Consider the following 16,596-nt stretch of genomic DNA (forward strand, 5'->3'; position numbering starts at 1 on the left):
AAATGACTACCAACAATAAAATTTTTAAAAAAAACCCACATAGCACACTGTACGCAGAGAAAATGTTAATTATCATTCCTATTCCGGGGTTTTTTCAAAGAAGTCAAGGCAGATGACTCTATGCACTGTCACCTCAGTAACAACCATACAAAAATAGACAAATGTACCCCTCTCTCTTTTTACTAAACCACAATAGCAGTTTTTAGCTTAGGGAGCTGCGCTGAATGCCCAGCACTGCTCTCGACGCTCATAGGCTCCCTGCGCTAAAAACCACTATTGCAGTTTAGTAAAAGGGGGCCATAGTGCAAAATATAGACAGCAGATATAAATTCAGACACATTTTGATCACTAAATTTAAAATAAAATCATTTTTCCTACCTTTGTTGTCTGGTGATTTCATGAGTCTCTGGTTGCACTTTCTTCTTCTGACTATGCATCCAATCTTTCTTCCCTTCTTTCAGCCTGCATGCTTCCTCTCCTCCAGACCTCATTCCCTCCCCCAACTTTTTCTTCCTCTCCCTGCCCTTTCTTTCTCCCTGCATCCCTTTCTTTTCTCTCTATTCATGCCCCCTTTCTTTTTTTCTGTTTCCCTTCTTTCCTTCTGTCTCCCTGCCTGCCCCCTTTCTTTCTTCATGCCCTCCCCTAAGCCGCTGCCGCCAATGGGGAACAGACCCCCAAGCCGCCGCCCCAAGCTCTCCTTGCGTTGGGCCAACCAGCATTCCTCTCCCCAACGTCAATTCTGCCATCGGAGAGGAAGTTCCAGCCCAGCCAGGCAGCGATTGGCTAGCCTGAACTTCCTCTCTGACGGTAGAATTGACGTCAGGGAGAAGAAGGCTGATCGGCCCGGTAGATCGCCAAGGCAAAGTGAGCCCGGGATGGGCTCCACAATCGACCTATTGGGCACCCCTACTGTACACTGTACTGGACTGCTATGTTTGAGATGGTGCTGAAATGTTTTCAGCCCAACCAAACGACGTCCTAAATTCTGAGAGTTATTTTGCCACTGTAGCTGAAAAGAATGTTCTATCATTTCATTAACCTCCTCCTTTACAAAGCCGCGCTAGTGTTTTTAGTGCCGGCCGCCACATCTGAGCTGTTACTGCCTTGGCCAGCACTAAAACACTAGCGTGGATTTCTAAAGGAGATGGTAAGTGACAATTTGTAATGAAATTCTATGTTTTGACATTGTTTCAGATCGTCGATTGAACCATATCCATATCATTCTCTTCTTGGTTGGAATGAGAACATTTCAACAACCCCTCGTATTGTACATTTGTAACTTCAGAAGTGTGCTACCCCTTCATCAGACAACTACAAAGATAAGGCAATCAGGTAAGTTGTAAATTGCCAATTACAAAATCAGTAGTCTCTCTAGACAGAAATATTTAGGGTGCCAACAGGGAGACAAGCTATTTATGTAGGGGACAAGACAAAGTGACATTTTCACATATTGTCACCGCTAACCTTACAGTGGCCCTCCACCAGGTGGCAATATAAAAAAACGAGGCACACTTTAGCAAGAAGGCTGAAGTCCTACAGGGGGTGCTAGTCTGAAACACTGAGCACTCCTTCTTTCAGGCAACCCAGACACCATAAATGCACAACAGAATAAAAACACAAGAGTTCAGTTTCAAAAATAAAAACCAAAAGTTTATTGTATAAGCCTTCACATATAAAGCAATTGCAAAGAATAAAGCATTTTGAGAAAAGCCTTAAAAAATACTAGCAGCAATAACATATGGTAATGGTTCACTCTTCAATGGAGAGAGACTGCTCCGTATCTGCCAGGTTCCAAGATGGCCACCGAGGTGCTGGCAGTTTGTTGCTGGGCCACACCCGGTTTTCAGCTTGTGGTATTTTCAGGTTTTTCTCCAACAATAAAACAAAGCAAAAATCAATAATTACTTCAGTGCCATGTGCTATCTTATTGCATAAGACTTTAGTTAATGTTCTTATTTAGTCAGGTAAGTATTGTAACCTTTGCAGCTTTGGAAAAAGTCTCAATTGAAAGCTTTTCCGTAAAGCAGACTGGAAAAACACATTTATGAAAAAGGCAAAACATAATAATAAAGTCTTGCTTGTGGTAGTTCTCCTGAAGCTACCACCTCCAATTTCTTAAGTCCTACACCAGGGCCAAAGAGCACCTCCTGGCACAGCTAACAAAAAGGTTTCCAAAGTTCAAAAATAAATCAGAAATGTCCCCAAACAAACACTCAGTTCCATAAGGGTGTTGCAGGCACTTCACTCACTTGTGCACAGCTTGCTATAAGGCTTCTATGCAGCTTGGCTATTTCAGAGAGAGAGAGAGAGAGCATAATTCACCTAATAGCAAAAATCTCTTCATTCCTAAACACAGCAGTTTAAGCCAGCAACATGGTTTCACCCAGCCCTGTTTCATATGACAATGGGTCACCCACCTCCATAAACTCATGTTGTGTGGACAGCTCTGGGTCAGGCAATTCTCTAGCTTCAGACACATCTATCATGTCCACACTAGGCTTCTCTCAGACTGGTGACTGCTAGGAGGCAGAGACACTGGTGCTGCTTCCTCCTGGTTGCTGGTCTCTCTACTGCCCCCTGTGTTGACTCAGGGTCAGGTTTAAATAGGGGAGAGTCCTGCCTACACCTGTATGGGATAGGCATGTTCCAAAACTCTCTCTGCCTCCCCCTTTGGTAAATATTGCAGTCAGGGAAAAAACTGCTGATTTTTTTCTGAGCAGGGGCAAAATGGCCTCTCTGTTTGTCTCAGTGTGCTTCCCCTTGGTGCTGCACTGGGCTTGCTTGCTCATGATCTTGGCTCAGAGTACTGGACCTAGGATAGATAGTCCTGCATGCCTGCTCATCAGGGAAACTATCCTGATGGGTTTTAAACCCCTTTAATCCTGGCTTGCCCTGATAATTCCCCTGTAGCAAGTCGGGAATGTCACTAGAATTGCCACAATATCATGTCCACCAAATCACATATACCTCATCCCACCTGCATTTTTTAAAAACATGGTAACATAGTAGATGATAGCAGATAAAGACCCAAATGGTCCATCCAGTCTGCCCAGCCTTACCCTCTCTTTAAATTACAGATTTAATCTAAAAATTTCTTCATAGCTATTTCTGGGCAAGAACCCAAAGCTCTGCCCGGCACTCTGCTTAGGTTTCATCTACTGAATTCTCCATCAGTGCTCATTCCAGCCAATCTAAACCATCCTAGCTGTCGTAGCCCTCCCCAGCCCATCCTCAACCAAACGACCATATATGGACACAGACCATGCAAGTTTGCCCAGTATTGGCCTTAGTTCTTCAATATATACCATTATTTTCTGATTTGAGATTCTCTGTGTTCATCCCACACTTTTTTGAGCTCTGTCACCGTTTTCCTCTCCACCATCTCCCTCGGGAGTGCATTCCAGCCATCAACCACCCTCTCCATAAAGATGAATTATTTTCACATTACTCTTGAGTCTACCATTCCTCAATCTCAAATCATGTCCTTCTAAAGATAATGAAACCCTCCCTTTCCAGCTAATTTCAGCTACCACGTAAAATCACCATTATAATTGATACCATTATTCAACAAATTCTTCTGTGCAGGAGTGAAATCTGGATTCTCTACAGGATTGGATAGAACAGGGATGGGCAACTTTGTTACTCTGATGACCATGTGAATGTCATTCCTATGAATGGCTATTCCTAGTAGGCCACAAATGAGCAGATATGAGTGAAACAACAACCAGGCAAATTAAGTAGTGATGGAACTAGAACAAGCTGTACTGTTGCTAATTTCTATACAGACACGACACGAGTGATACAAAATTCAGCAGTATGGTTGATTTTTGGTTTGAAAAAATGAGACCATATTAGTCCCTATTACCAAAAATTACCATGGTTGCTGATGGAGGCAAAAGTTCTGTTTAAATTTGCCTGTATTTGTTTTAAATCAATATTAGGTATGTCTCCAGTCTACCTGGCTTCCCAATTTCTCCTGGATTGTTCCAACAGTCCACACTTAGAATTCATTTATTTGCTTATCCAACAGTAAAAGCCTGTCGATTTAAGAGATTTCTGGCTAGAACTCTTGCTTTTCAGGCAGGTAAAACGAATGATTGGTTTGGTAAAATTATTACATGTGTTTCACCTTTTAGAAAATTAGTAAAGATGCAGTTTGATCGATTTGTTACCTAAGGTTTTACTGTTCTAGTTCTCTTTGTTTATTATGCATTTCTTATGATGTGTACATGTCGCTGACTGTTCAGTCCCTCTTATTGTAAATTGCCTTGAACTATTGTGGTCTGGCGGTAAATAAGAATAAAGTTATTATTTTTTTATGCCCTCTGTCATTACCCCAATCCATCAACAATCCCTCTCTACTCATACATATTAATTGCAAAGTCCTCACTATACCATTTCTCCCATCCATAATTCCCTGCTCTAGCCCCAACACTTTCCCACTCAGTTATAAGAACATAAGAATTGCCACTGCTGGGTCAGACCTGTGGTCCATCTTGCCTAGTAGTCCATTCAAGCAGCGGCCCTTAGGTCAAAGACCAGTGCTCTAAATGAGCCCAGCCTTACCTGCGTACGTTCCAGTTTAGCAGGAACTTGTCCAACTTTGTCTTGAATCCCTGGAGGGTGTTTTCCCCTATAACAGACTCCGGAAGAGCGTTCCAGTTGTCTACCACTCTCTGGGTGAAGAAGAACTTCCTTAAATTTGTATGGGATCTATCCGCTTTCAGCTTTAGGGAGTGCCCTCTCGTTCTCCCTACCTTGGAGAGGGTGAACAATCTGCCTTTATATACTAAGTCTATTCCTTTTAGTATTTTGAATGTTTTGATCATGTCCCCTCTCAGTCTCCTCTTTTCAAGGGAGAAGAGGCCCAGTTTCTCCAATCTCTCACTGTACGGCAACTCTTCCAGCCCTTTAACCATTTTAGTCACTCTTCTCTGGATCTTTTCGAGTAGTACCGTGTCCTTCTTCATGTATGGCGACCAGTACTGGATGCAGTACTCCAGGTGAGGGTGCACCATGGCCCGGTACAGCATGATAACCTTCTCTGATCTGTTTATCAAGTCCTGGTCCTCTTCCTCTAAGAAACTTGGAAAATACTTTTTCTATTTCTCTCTTCTGAGTCTAATCAAACCAGACAGTATTTAGCTCTTTAACTGTCTCATTTCAGTCTCAGATCCATGTGCTTAAATTCTTTGCATTGTTCTGGAAATATTGCCCAATTAGTGACTCTCAAGCTTCAAAGTTTTAAGTGTACAGAGATTTAAAAAAAAAAAAAATCACCCAAAGCATATGAAGTCAGATTTTAATGGTGCCTTCCAGGGTTGGAATATCTGGTACTGTATTCAGATGGATTTCTTAGCTAACATGAAGACTATGCTTTATTCCCCCCATAGAAAATAATAAGAACTCCATGTCTCCACAAATTCCAAAATTGTATTAGAAACAAAATATACCCACTTATTAAAATGAAATATGACTGCAAGACATTAAAAGGAAAAATCCCCGTTGAAATACCTGAGAATGAGATAAGTCCCTTATCTAATAATCAAGCAAATCCCACAGTCCATTCTGATCCAATAAAGTTATACCTTTGAATAAGATTGGAATATGAGCACTGGGAATACAGATTGGCTTTTTATTGCATTATAAACTTGATTTACCTCAGCAAAGGAATATATTTGTGATCTGCTTATTCTGCTTTAAATGACCACAATAGATTGTTCTAGCACTAGTATTGTTTTATCACATGAACTCAATGAGAAACTTAAAGGAAGGATGCAAGTGAATATAAGAAGGCATTTACTCAATCAAGGTGGGTTACATTTTGTTACATTAATGCATGGTTGGCGCACACGAGCAGGATACTGCAGTGACACGTTAAAGGGTTTTGTGGTATTTTGTCCATTTGCATGTGCTAACCTGAGTGCTACTGATTTTAAAAAATATATTTTTCAGAGGGGGGTGTTGTGGGTGAAGGTTGAGCATTCCTGTGTTATACCGCTAGTGCAATGTGATTAGAGCGCTCTAACTGGATGATGCAGAGTTATCACGGGAGCACTTAGGTCCTGATTCTATAAAGGGAGCCTAAAGTTAGGTGTAGATATCAGCACTGATTATATATATCATATTTTTTGCTCCATAAGATGCACCTGACCATAAGATGCACCCTAGATTTAGAGTAGGAAAACAAGAAAAAAAAAAACCCATTCTGAACCAAATTGTGTACTAACAAATACTAGGCTCTGCACCAAGACCTCCCTCACTCCCTGCCAGGCTCTGTACCCAACCTCACACTCCTTGCCAGCCTCTGTACCCTGTACCCCCTCCCCTACTAATTGTAATGCAATTTTTCCTTTAATTTTTCATATACACACAGCAGATATAAATTCTCAAAACTGACACATTTCGATCACTAAATTGAAAATAAAATAATTTTTCCTACCTTTATTTTTCTGGTGATTTAATTAGTTTCTGGTTGGACTTCCTTCTGACTGTGCATCCAACATTTCTTTCACAATCCAGCCCCATTCCCTTTGGATCTAGGTCTCTATCTCTTTTCCCTATGCTTACCCTCCCCAGATCCAGTGTCAGTTCTCCTTTGTACCTACCACCACCTTTGTTCCAGGTCTCCCTTTCTCTCCCTCCTCTGTTATGATCTTGCATATCTCTGTTCTTCCTCAGGGTCTCTCCCCTTCTGTCTGCACCTTCCATAGTTCATAATCTGCCTCCTGTATTTCCCCTTTGGTCCAGGCCTCTCTCTCTCTCTCTGTCTTTTTTTCTGCTTACAACCCCTCCCCCCCATTCCATCCCATCCCATCCCTTCCCCATGTCCAGTATTTGTTCTCCTTTCTTCCAGGTCTTTCTCTGCTTCTCTCTCTCTCTCCTTCCTTCATCCCTCCCTGGTCCAGAATCATTCTACCTTTCTTCAGTCTCTCTTTCTCTCTCTCTCTTTCTTCCCTCTATACACCCCCAAGTCCAACATTTGCACCTTTATCTTCTGCCTCCCCTCTCTACCCCCTCTAGATCAGCACCTGACTTGTCTTCAAGTCTGTTTTCCCGCCCCTCCTCAAAGTCCTTTGGAAGCCTCCTCTCACTCTCACCACCGGTATAGATCCAGCATCCCGCCAGGGCCCTTACGATGGGTGGGGCTTTACCACCAAGCTGCTTCCCGCACCCAGTGAGAGAGGTTGGCTTCCACGCTGTGACCACTACTGAGTTAATTACAGCAGCCTAGCAGGTTGCCATCAGTCTCCGAAGTACATTCCCTCTGTCGTGGTCCCGCCCCTGATGATGGGATGGGAACACGGCAGAGGGAACATGCTTCAAAGGCTAACGGCAGCCAGCTAGGTTCGCTCTGAAGGCTGTCATAATTAGCTCAGAGGTGGTCACAGCTCAGAAGACAACCTCTTTCGCTGTATGCGGAAAGAAGCTTGGAGGTAAGGCCCCCACCCGTCGCGAGGGCCCCAGAGGGATGCTAGATCTGGACAGCCATAATTACCGGTAGATTTAAAGGGTGGAATCCAGAGAATGCTGAGGGGGAAGCTGAGGAAGACAGCCAGGAACTCACCGACACTAGGGAGAGTTGTATCGGGTGCAGGTATTTAAAAAGGTATGATGGGGTGGGGTGGGGTATTTAAAAAAGGTATCTTCGCTGAATAAGACACACCCTCATTTCCACCTACTTTGGGGTGGAAAAAAGTACATCTTATGGAGAGAAAAATATGGTACATGCATACATCATCAGTAACGCGGCAGAGTGAAACCCCTGACAGAGAAGACCAAGCAGCCTGTTTAGAGTGCTGCCAGCCCAATGCTGCTTTGGATGAAGGTAGGGCTTGCTCGTAGTCGGCAGGGAGGGAGGGAAGGATGGAGGGCCAGCAGGGGTTCAACTGCGTGGTAGGGGCAGGGGCGGATTGAAGTTGCTGCCGGTGAATCCTGGGACTAGGGCTTATTTTTGGGGTAGGGCTTAGATTAAGACTTACCCCGAAAATGATGCTAGGGCTTATTTTTGGGGTATGTTTTATTTTCGGGGAAACACAGTATTAGCAAATTAGTGCATCAAAATTAATAGGGAAAATGGGGCCATTTTACTGGCAGCTAAAAGTGGCAAAGCATGGAAAAGCCCCACACTGTGGATAGTGCTGGCCACTTTGTAGCACAGCTTAGTTAAAGGGCACTGAATGGGTTTTTTTAAAAAAATGTAATGACTGAAATAGCAGAAAAAAAGATTCTGCAATCTCCATGATAGCCTCTTCTGCTTGTGATAATTGTGTTTTCTCCCCAGTACAGATAATCCTGCTGCATATTATATTACGATTGGAAGGATATTCTAAAATTCATTTTTATTTTGATCATTACAGGCACTGATAGCAACGCTGGATTTAAAACACATATTCTAGTAGTCATAAAATTGATGCTTTTGTTTAGGGCATACATTGGAACTTATCTGTTTAGACCTTGAGTTTGATTCACAAAAGGTCATGAACAGCATATATGCTAAACCTGTTTAGCATGTGTGATAAATACCATCCTGTTTGCTACAGCCTTAGTGTGCATAATAAGGCACCTGCTAATGAAAACTCCATGCAAAGGAGCACAATGAGATGCAAATGAATGCATAATGATTTTACACAAATTATCACCTTATTCACCAAACCACATGCTAATTAACAATGGCACACTATAGTTCAAAATTTATTACCCACTCCAGACCACGTTAGCCACTAATTGCACATGCTATAATAGCCACCTGTTATCTGACAAGTTTATGGATAAAAGTGGAGAATGATTTCTGCAACAGGAAATGCTGCACAAAGCAAGCAGAAGAGACAGTTAGAGAAGAGAAAGGAAAAACGAAAGATGAGAGAACAAGATGCGAAAAAGAAAGAGAGAGAGAGGGAGAAAGCAAGAGAAAACAATGGAGGCAGCTATATCTGTGGATTTTCAGGGCCAGGACAATTTGTTGTGCACCCCCCTCTCAAATGCTAGTTCTAGTTATTCGCGTTGTATGACCCTTTTTAACTGATAAGGTCATCATGGATTAAAAAAAGGAATCAAGAACTGAACTTCAGATAGAAGGGTGTAACCAGTATAGGAATCAGCATCCAATTCTGCCACCTGCTGGCGACTTGTAGGAACCAACCAATGTGAATGCCAGATCCAACATCATTAATATTCAGCAACTTCTTTTTGGATGCCCTTTGGAATTGGACTGCAAAATAAAAACCAATACCAGTATCATATATTCATTTATACTGAAGTTATCTTCCCTTTAGCTGGGCCTTCCTCCAATTATTGTGGTCTAAGGAGGATAGTATATTTTCTATGTTTAAAATTTGTATTTCTGTTTAAGATTTTTCTTTCTGTATTTCTTAAGCAAGAGTATTCTTGTGAATTATGATAAATGGTAGAGTGTGGCACAGTGGTTAGAGCTACAGCCATGCTGCTTCTTGTGACCCTGGGCAAGTCTTTAATCCCCTCCATTGCCCCAGGTACATTAGAAAGATTCTGAGCCCATTGGGACAGACAAGGAAAAATGCTTGAGTACCTGAATAAATTCATTTAAACCATTCTGAGCTATCCTGGGAGAACGGTATAGAAAACTGAATAAATAAATGAAATATAATTAAAAAAAAAAAAAAAAAAAATTAAAACCTTGCTAAATCTTCGTATCTCGCACGTTCCTCTTTGACCCACCTGAATTTTCCATCTCAGTAAATTCTCCCTTTCTGCTGCGCTTGCCACTGGTATCTGCCACATTCTTCACCAAGCCCCTTGTCTTTTTCAACTCTTTTTATTCCCCCAGCAACCTGCAAAAACATCTCATCCTGTGCCCTCTGGGCCTTCCTCTTAGGACCCATATTTAAAACCAACCCAACACAAAAAAAATCAAGAACATTACCCAAATTCAAAATCCTTTAATCCAGTGGTTCCCAACCCTGTCCTGGTGGACCACGAGGCCAATTGGGTTTTCAGGATAGCCCTAATGGAGCAGATTTTGCATGCCTGTCACTTCCATTATATGCAAATCTCTCTCATGCATATTTATTAGGGCTAGCTTAAAAACCCAATTGACCTGTTGGTCCTCCAGGACCGGGTTGGGAACCACTGCTCTAACCTGCCCCCCCCCATACACATATCCCCTTCCAACCAGACTAAACTTGAAGAAACCCTCCAATTCCACTCTAACAAATTTAGATCCTCTTTTATTAAGCCATGGTAGACGTTTCTATCATGGCCCGGAGCGCTAAATGCCAAAATGCTGCTCCGATGCTCATAGGAATTCTATGAGCGTCAGAGAATTTAGCGCCCTGGGCCACAGTAGAAACCTCTACCATGGCTTAGTAAAAAAAAAAATAATAATGGAGGGGGCGGGTGTTAAACCATGCAACCTTACTAAAGTTCCCAGATCTTAAATGATTGTTAAGCAATAGGCTACAGCAATCAGTCTTTCCAATCAGATTACCTGTCAAAAATGTCACACTAACTTAAATTGTCCAATTCCTCACATCACAGCAGCTGCACTGCACACTTCTTTCAACCCAGTAAGCCCAGCCCCTAACCAAACAAAACCTACCATTGGTGACTAAAACCGCACCAAACGGCCATAGCTGCAAGTGTGAAGCTCCAGTAAGAGAATATATAACTATAAAATCTCAAAGGGCCCTACATTAAAACACCCATAAACCCACAACAAACTACTACCACTGCCAAACAGGCTGGAGAACAATCTTCTTTGCACCCTTTCCCTCTTGCCTCCTGATTGGCTGTCACACTCCCCTATCACTTCACTGTACAAACCCTCATTTGGATGGAAGAGATTGGTTCCAGCCTTTGTTAAACAGCCTCAGCTCAAAACAATATATTAAATGCACTTTAAGCAACATTTTGCTTTTCTGATGGATTTGGATCACCATTCTGAGTTTTTCTAACCGATGATGATCAGTTCTAACCAGCCAAGCTATCAGATGAATTCTAACTAAGTGCTATAAAATATCTGAGGTCTTTATTTCCTGTTTTCTTTACGATTTCTATACTTGGTCCTAAAATTGTGTTTGCTAAAGTGATGTAAACTTATTTCCTTTGTTGTATTATTTCCTTGATTTAGACATTATTTTTCTATATCATTCAAGTGCTTCTTGGGTGTTGTACAAGTTTAAAATTTGCTAAAACAAAATAGCAACAACAAAGTTGCAGCTCTAAATCAGATGTTTGTGTCGTCAATATCTGCTTTACCCTTTTATTATATCTGTTGGGACTCTTGACAAAGCTGAGATAGAAAGAGGTCTTAGCATGTTCTTACGCAGATCTTTCCTGCCATTTATACTGCAGCCAGAAAATGGAGACAAGGATATTACTTGATTTTTTTTTTTTTTTTTTAAAGCATGGGAGAAATGCAAAGGATCTCTGTGAGAGAGAAAGGGATTGTAGAACTGAACAGATGGTATGGATGGGCAAACTGAATGGACTTATGGTCTTTATCTGCCATCATTTACTGCTGCCTCTTTACAAATTTAGTGGTCATATCAAGGGAAGAAACCATTATTATAAAAGGTTCTTTGAGCCATTATGACCTGGGGCTTTGTCATACATAAGAATACAAGATGATAGAATTTCTGCATCAAACAGAATGGTGTACTATTGTAAAGTCTCCTCCTTTAAAAGAAAAAAAAATCTGAAAAAGAACTGCATTGATTCTTTCACTTTGTAGCCTAGTTGCAGTATCATAAAGAAGATTGTAAAAGTAACTCTAGAAAATAAGTGGTTACACATATTCGTTGAATCAGAGAAGTAGTGGAAAAGACCGAGTGTAAAGTAAAAGCATGTGCATATTAGCAAACTCATCTTCTTTGTATAATAATTGATTTCACGTATCTGACTTGATAGACGGGTGAAATTATTAGGAAAATTTCAAGCTTAAAGATTTCAATTGATCATGAAATAGGAGTGGTGAGTTCTAGTTGAAGATTGATCATGAAATGAGAGTAGTAAGTCCTAGCTGAAGAGATGAAAGGATGAGGAAAATGATTAATGTTCCCTAACTAAAGTGGAAAAAAAAAAAAAGACCAGTCTTTCAGCATTTTCATTTTTCCCCTCAAATCTTTTCAATACACATTTGATAAATGTTTAGTTAATAGGCACTAAAAGCATATTAAGTTTAGAGATCAAAGTTGCCATTATGTCATAAATATAAAAGCTTCAGCTGAGTGTTCCATGTTTTTAAAAACTGCTAGATAAATATTCTGAATAATATGATGGGCATCACTAATGAGAAGTTCTGGCTGCATCTTTTTGGGGTATTGGTGTTGTATTGCCTCATCTTCTACCAACCTCACTACACTCATGTCACCCCTCTCCTTGAATCACTTCATTGGCTCCCAATCCGCCTTTGCATACCGTTTAAGTTCCTATTGCTGACCTACAAGTGTGTTCATTCTGCTGCCCCTCAATATCTCTCCTCTCTTCTCTCTCCTTATATACCTCCCAGAGAACTCAGTTCCTCAGATAAGTTGCTCTTAGCTGTACCCTTCTCCTCCACTGCCAATTCCAGACTTCGTTCCTTTCATCTAGCTTCCCCCTTATACATGGAATAAATTACCCGTTTGTCCACCAAGTCCCTTCTCTTACCTTGTTTAAAAGCAGACTTAAACCCCACCTTTTTTATACAGCCTTCAATTCTTAACCCTACTCCCTACTGCCCACCAACCCAGCCAGCAGATTAACCGTTCCCCTTAGCTGTATCCATGACATCCTGTTTGTCTTGTCTGTTTAGGTTGTAAGCTCTTTTGAGCAGGGACTGTCTTCTTCATGACTCTGTACAGCTCTGCGTACATTTGGTAGTGCTATAGAAATAATTTGAAGCTGTGTACCACTGTCCTACTTCAGAATTTTTAGCTAAAACATGGCAGCTTGTTGTACCTATATAAAGTAATTTACACTTCTCCCTCTGTATTCGCTGTGATAGGGGATTAATAATAATAATAACAGCTTATATACCGCAATACCGTGAAGTTCTATGCGGTTTACAGAAAATTAAGCAAGGGTAACAAATTGAATTGACTTTAAGAGGGGAGGAAGAAAGAGAATTAATAGGACAGGAAATTCATTGTTGAGGAGAGAGAGATCAAAAGGACAAGTTAATCGCTATAGAGGGGAGAGAGAAAAGAGGATCAGTTGTCTAGATGCTTTAGGAACAAGTGGAACAAGTGTGTTTTTAGATGCAAATACTGAACCGCAATAACAGAACCTTTTTTATATGTTATTTGCTGATTTCTATTAAAAACCATCGTGAATGTGGTGAAACGGTGAATAACATGGTGGGAGACCTGGCCTGTTTCTGAAGAAGAGGCAAAACATGGTGAAGAAAGTGCTGGGAATCAGCGATTTTCTCTGTAAATGCTTAGAATCAGTGATTTCTCTATGCAATCTGATGTCATTTTGGAGGGAGGAACAAGCAAGCTGAAAACCCTGAGTAATTGAAACCGCGAATGCTGAAACCGCGAATAAGGAGGGAGAAGTGTACATATTTTGCAGTATATATAGCTCTCTGTTCTGCCTAGTATAGGTGCAGTCCCTGTGACACTACAGCAGAACCATTCACTTCTATGCACCCAAACTATGGTCCTCTTTTACAAAGGTGCACTAAGTATTTTAGCGCATGTTTAGTGCGTGCTAAATCAAGGTGTGCACTAACCACTGATGCATCCATAAGATAACATGCACGCATTAGCTTTTACTGCGTGATTAGCACACACTAATATTTACCGCATGCTAAAAAGCATAGCGCACCTTAGTAAAAGAGGGGGGTATATGACAGAATTTAGTGGAGGAGTGACACTCGTTTTCACAAACAGAATCCGTATATATGTGCTCTCTCACCCATCTGATAAGAATGCTGTGATACTGGAGTAAACTGGATATAGCCACTTTTCTATACTCACACAGCATGCAGTAGCAAAACAGTGGAGATGACCAAAAGACCAGTATACAGCCAGAATAGCATTCAAAAAGGATCTTTATTGACTCAGCATTCATTGAAGAGCAAATTTCTATTCAACATGGGCAATTGTTCAGCTAAACTGCCTGTATCAGGAGTCCAGAATAGGTCATAACATGCATATCCAAAGTGTAAAAAAAAATCATAAACCCATCTTCTGGTTTATGGAGTGGCAATCTGAACCACAGAAGCCAACTATTGTGTAGAAGATGGAAAACAAATGTCAGAAATCCCACCAAAAGTTCTTACTAAACCAAAAGTCATTGTGAAATCATATGAATGTTAGGAACTATCAGGAAAGGAATGGAAAACAAAGATGAAAATGTTATAATGCCCTTGTAACACTCTATAGTATGGCTACACCTTGAATACTGTGTGCAAATCTGGTCGCCTTACCCCATAAAAGATATATCAGTATTAGAAAAAGTACAGAGAAGGGCAACTAAAAGGATAAAAGGGATGGGACGACTTCCCTATGAGGAAAGCCTAAAGTGGCTAGGGGGAGGACAGGCAGCTCAAGAGTGATATGATAGAGTCTATAAAATACTGAGTAGAGTGGAAAGGGTAGATGTGAATCACCTGTTTACTCTTTCCCAAAATACTAGGACTAGGAGGCATGTGATGAAGCTACTAAGTAGTAGATTTCCGAGAAACCAGAGAAAATATTTCTTCATAATTAAACTCTGGAATTCATTGCCAGAGAATGTAGTGAAACCAGTTAGTGGGGTTTAAAAAAACGTTTGGATAAATTCCTAAAAGGGAAATCCATAGGCCTTTATTAACATGGCTTGGGGAAATCCACTGCTTATTCTTAGGATAAGCAGCATAAAATCTGTTTTATTACTTGGGATCTAACTAGGTACTTTTGGCCTGGGTTGATGGACCTTTGGTCTATCCCAGTGTGGCAGTTCTTATGTTCTTATTTTTTAAATTACATCACACAAGTGACTTTTTTGTTTTAGTATGAGTTTTTGGTGAGATTGCCAACCTCTAGTTGATAGTTGGTTTCTTTGATTCAGATTGGCAGCATTGTTGTCCTTGTGGCTTTGCTTTTAGGAAACCTGCAATTCAGTTGACATCTTCTAAAGTGTCTGCATGAGATTATATACACTGCTATCCATACCCATCTGGTCTGATCTGTTGACTTCTGAGGCAGGCACCTCTATGCCAAAGCACAGTTGTGTTGAGTCTGACTAATAAAACTGTTTTTTAAACTTGAGTTGGAACTTTATTGGTCCTCCCCTGCTTTCTTTTTGAGGATGTTTTCTATTCGTTATGTCTTGGTTTCCCTACCACTATACCTCTATAAACTTTATGGCAGGTGACCCTGTCAGAGGAACAGGGCTTAGGTAGGGTGGTTAAATGCTCTGGGGAAGAACAGATCAGAGAGGCCCTGAGTAAAGAGGTCTCCAGGAGGGAGACCCCTTTGTCAAGGAGTCTCCAAGGAGGAGGTCCCAAAGCAAGAGCTCTGGAGGGAGGTTCACTGGACTGTGTGGAGTCCCAGGGAAACAAGCAATTGTTCTAGGCATAGGTGTCAGAATGGGGGAGGCCATAGAGACTGTGGCCTCCCACAAAATTGGCGGTCTTAGTTGGTGACCGCCCTCCCACCTGCTTCTTGGTGTTGTACTTTAAAATCTTCAGACATTCACCATGCAGTGTCAACGAGCAGGCCTGCCCAAGAACCCTTCATTCTACTTCCAGGGACTGGCCTGCTCGTTGATGCTGCTTGGCGGCTGACCAAAGATTTAAAAGTACAGCGCTGGGAGGAGGTGGCTAGAGGAGTCAGGAGCTGGTGAGAAACTGCGCCATATGCTGTAGGATTCTGCTGGGGCCAAGGTAGAGCTCCTTCCCCCCAAAACAAACAAAAAGTGCTCTGCTGCCTATAGCTCTAGGTCAGAGGTTTTCACCTGGTGGTAAGAATTAAATGACTAGACATTGCATGAGAAGAAACAGGTGTTTTTTTTTAAAGTTCTGGTCCAGGGGCAATCCTAGCCGATCCTAGTAGTAGAAGGGGTCCTGGGTACCTTATGGGATGGTAGCCCTTAGGTAGCAAACACTTAACCTATGGGAATTGAATTGAAGGTCTGTGAGGGAGGGAGTGATATAGTAGGTTTCTCTATGAACACTCCCTCACTGATGTTGAAGTTGAGCCATCTCATGACAGGTGGCGTTAACCTGCAGAGTCAGAGGGGTAGGGCTCAGGAAAGGATGTGGTTAAATGCCCTGAGGCAGAACAGATTACAGAAGCCCTGAGGAAAGAGGTCTCCAGGAGGGAAGTCCCTGAGTTCAGAAGTCTCCTGGAGGAGGCCCCAGGTCAAAAAGTCTCCCGAGGGAGGTCCCAAAGCAAGATGTTTCCTGGAAAGAGGTCCTGATTAAGGAATCCTCCTAGGGTGTTGCCTGAGCTGCAATACATATGGGGAGGGGGGTCCCAGGGAAGTGAGGAGTGGCCCTAGCTAAGAGGTTTGCACCCAGTTTTAAGATGTAGGTGCCCAGGTATTGCATGAGAAGACTAGAAGATTGCCTTGTTAAAAGGTTGCCTTTATTTATTTCTGAAGCCCCTAGTCCAGCAGAAACCCAGCCTGGATTTATGTAGGAGTATT

At 41.7% G+C, this 16,596-nt stretch overlaps 1 long non-coding RNA gene across 1 annotated transcript; it reads right to left on the minus strand.

The window, feature by feature from the left end:
* Positions 1–1,668: 1,668 nt before the first annotated feature.
* Positions 1,669–2,556, minus strand: LOC117360663. The gene is made up of 3 exons (XR_004539474.1): positions 2,418–2,556; positions 2,250–2,287; positions 1,669–1,869 (listed from the first exon to the last, which is right to left on the minus strand). It is a non-coding gene; the product is annotated as an uncharacterized LOC117360663 (long non-coding RNA).
* Between the last annotated feature and the right edge of the window lie 14,040 nt (positions 2,557–16,596).

This window comes from Geotrypetes seraphini, chromosome 5 (assembly GCF_902459505.1).
Source record: "Geotrypetes seraphini chromosome 5, aGeoSer1.1, whole genome shotgun sequence".
Taxonomy (NCBI): domain Eukaryota; kingdom Metazoa; phylum Chordata; class Amphibia; order Gymnophiona; family Dermophiidae; genus Geotrypetes; species Geotrypetes seraphini.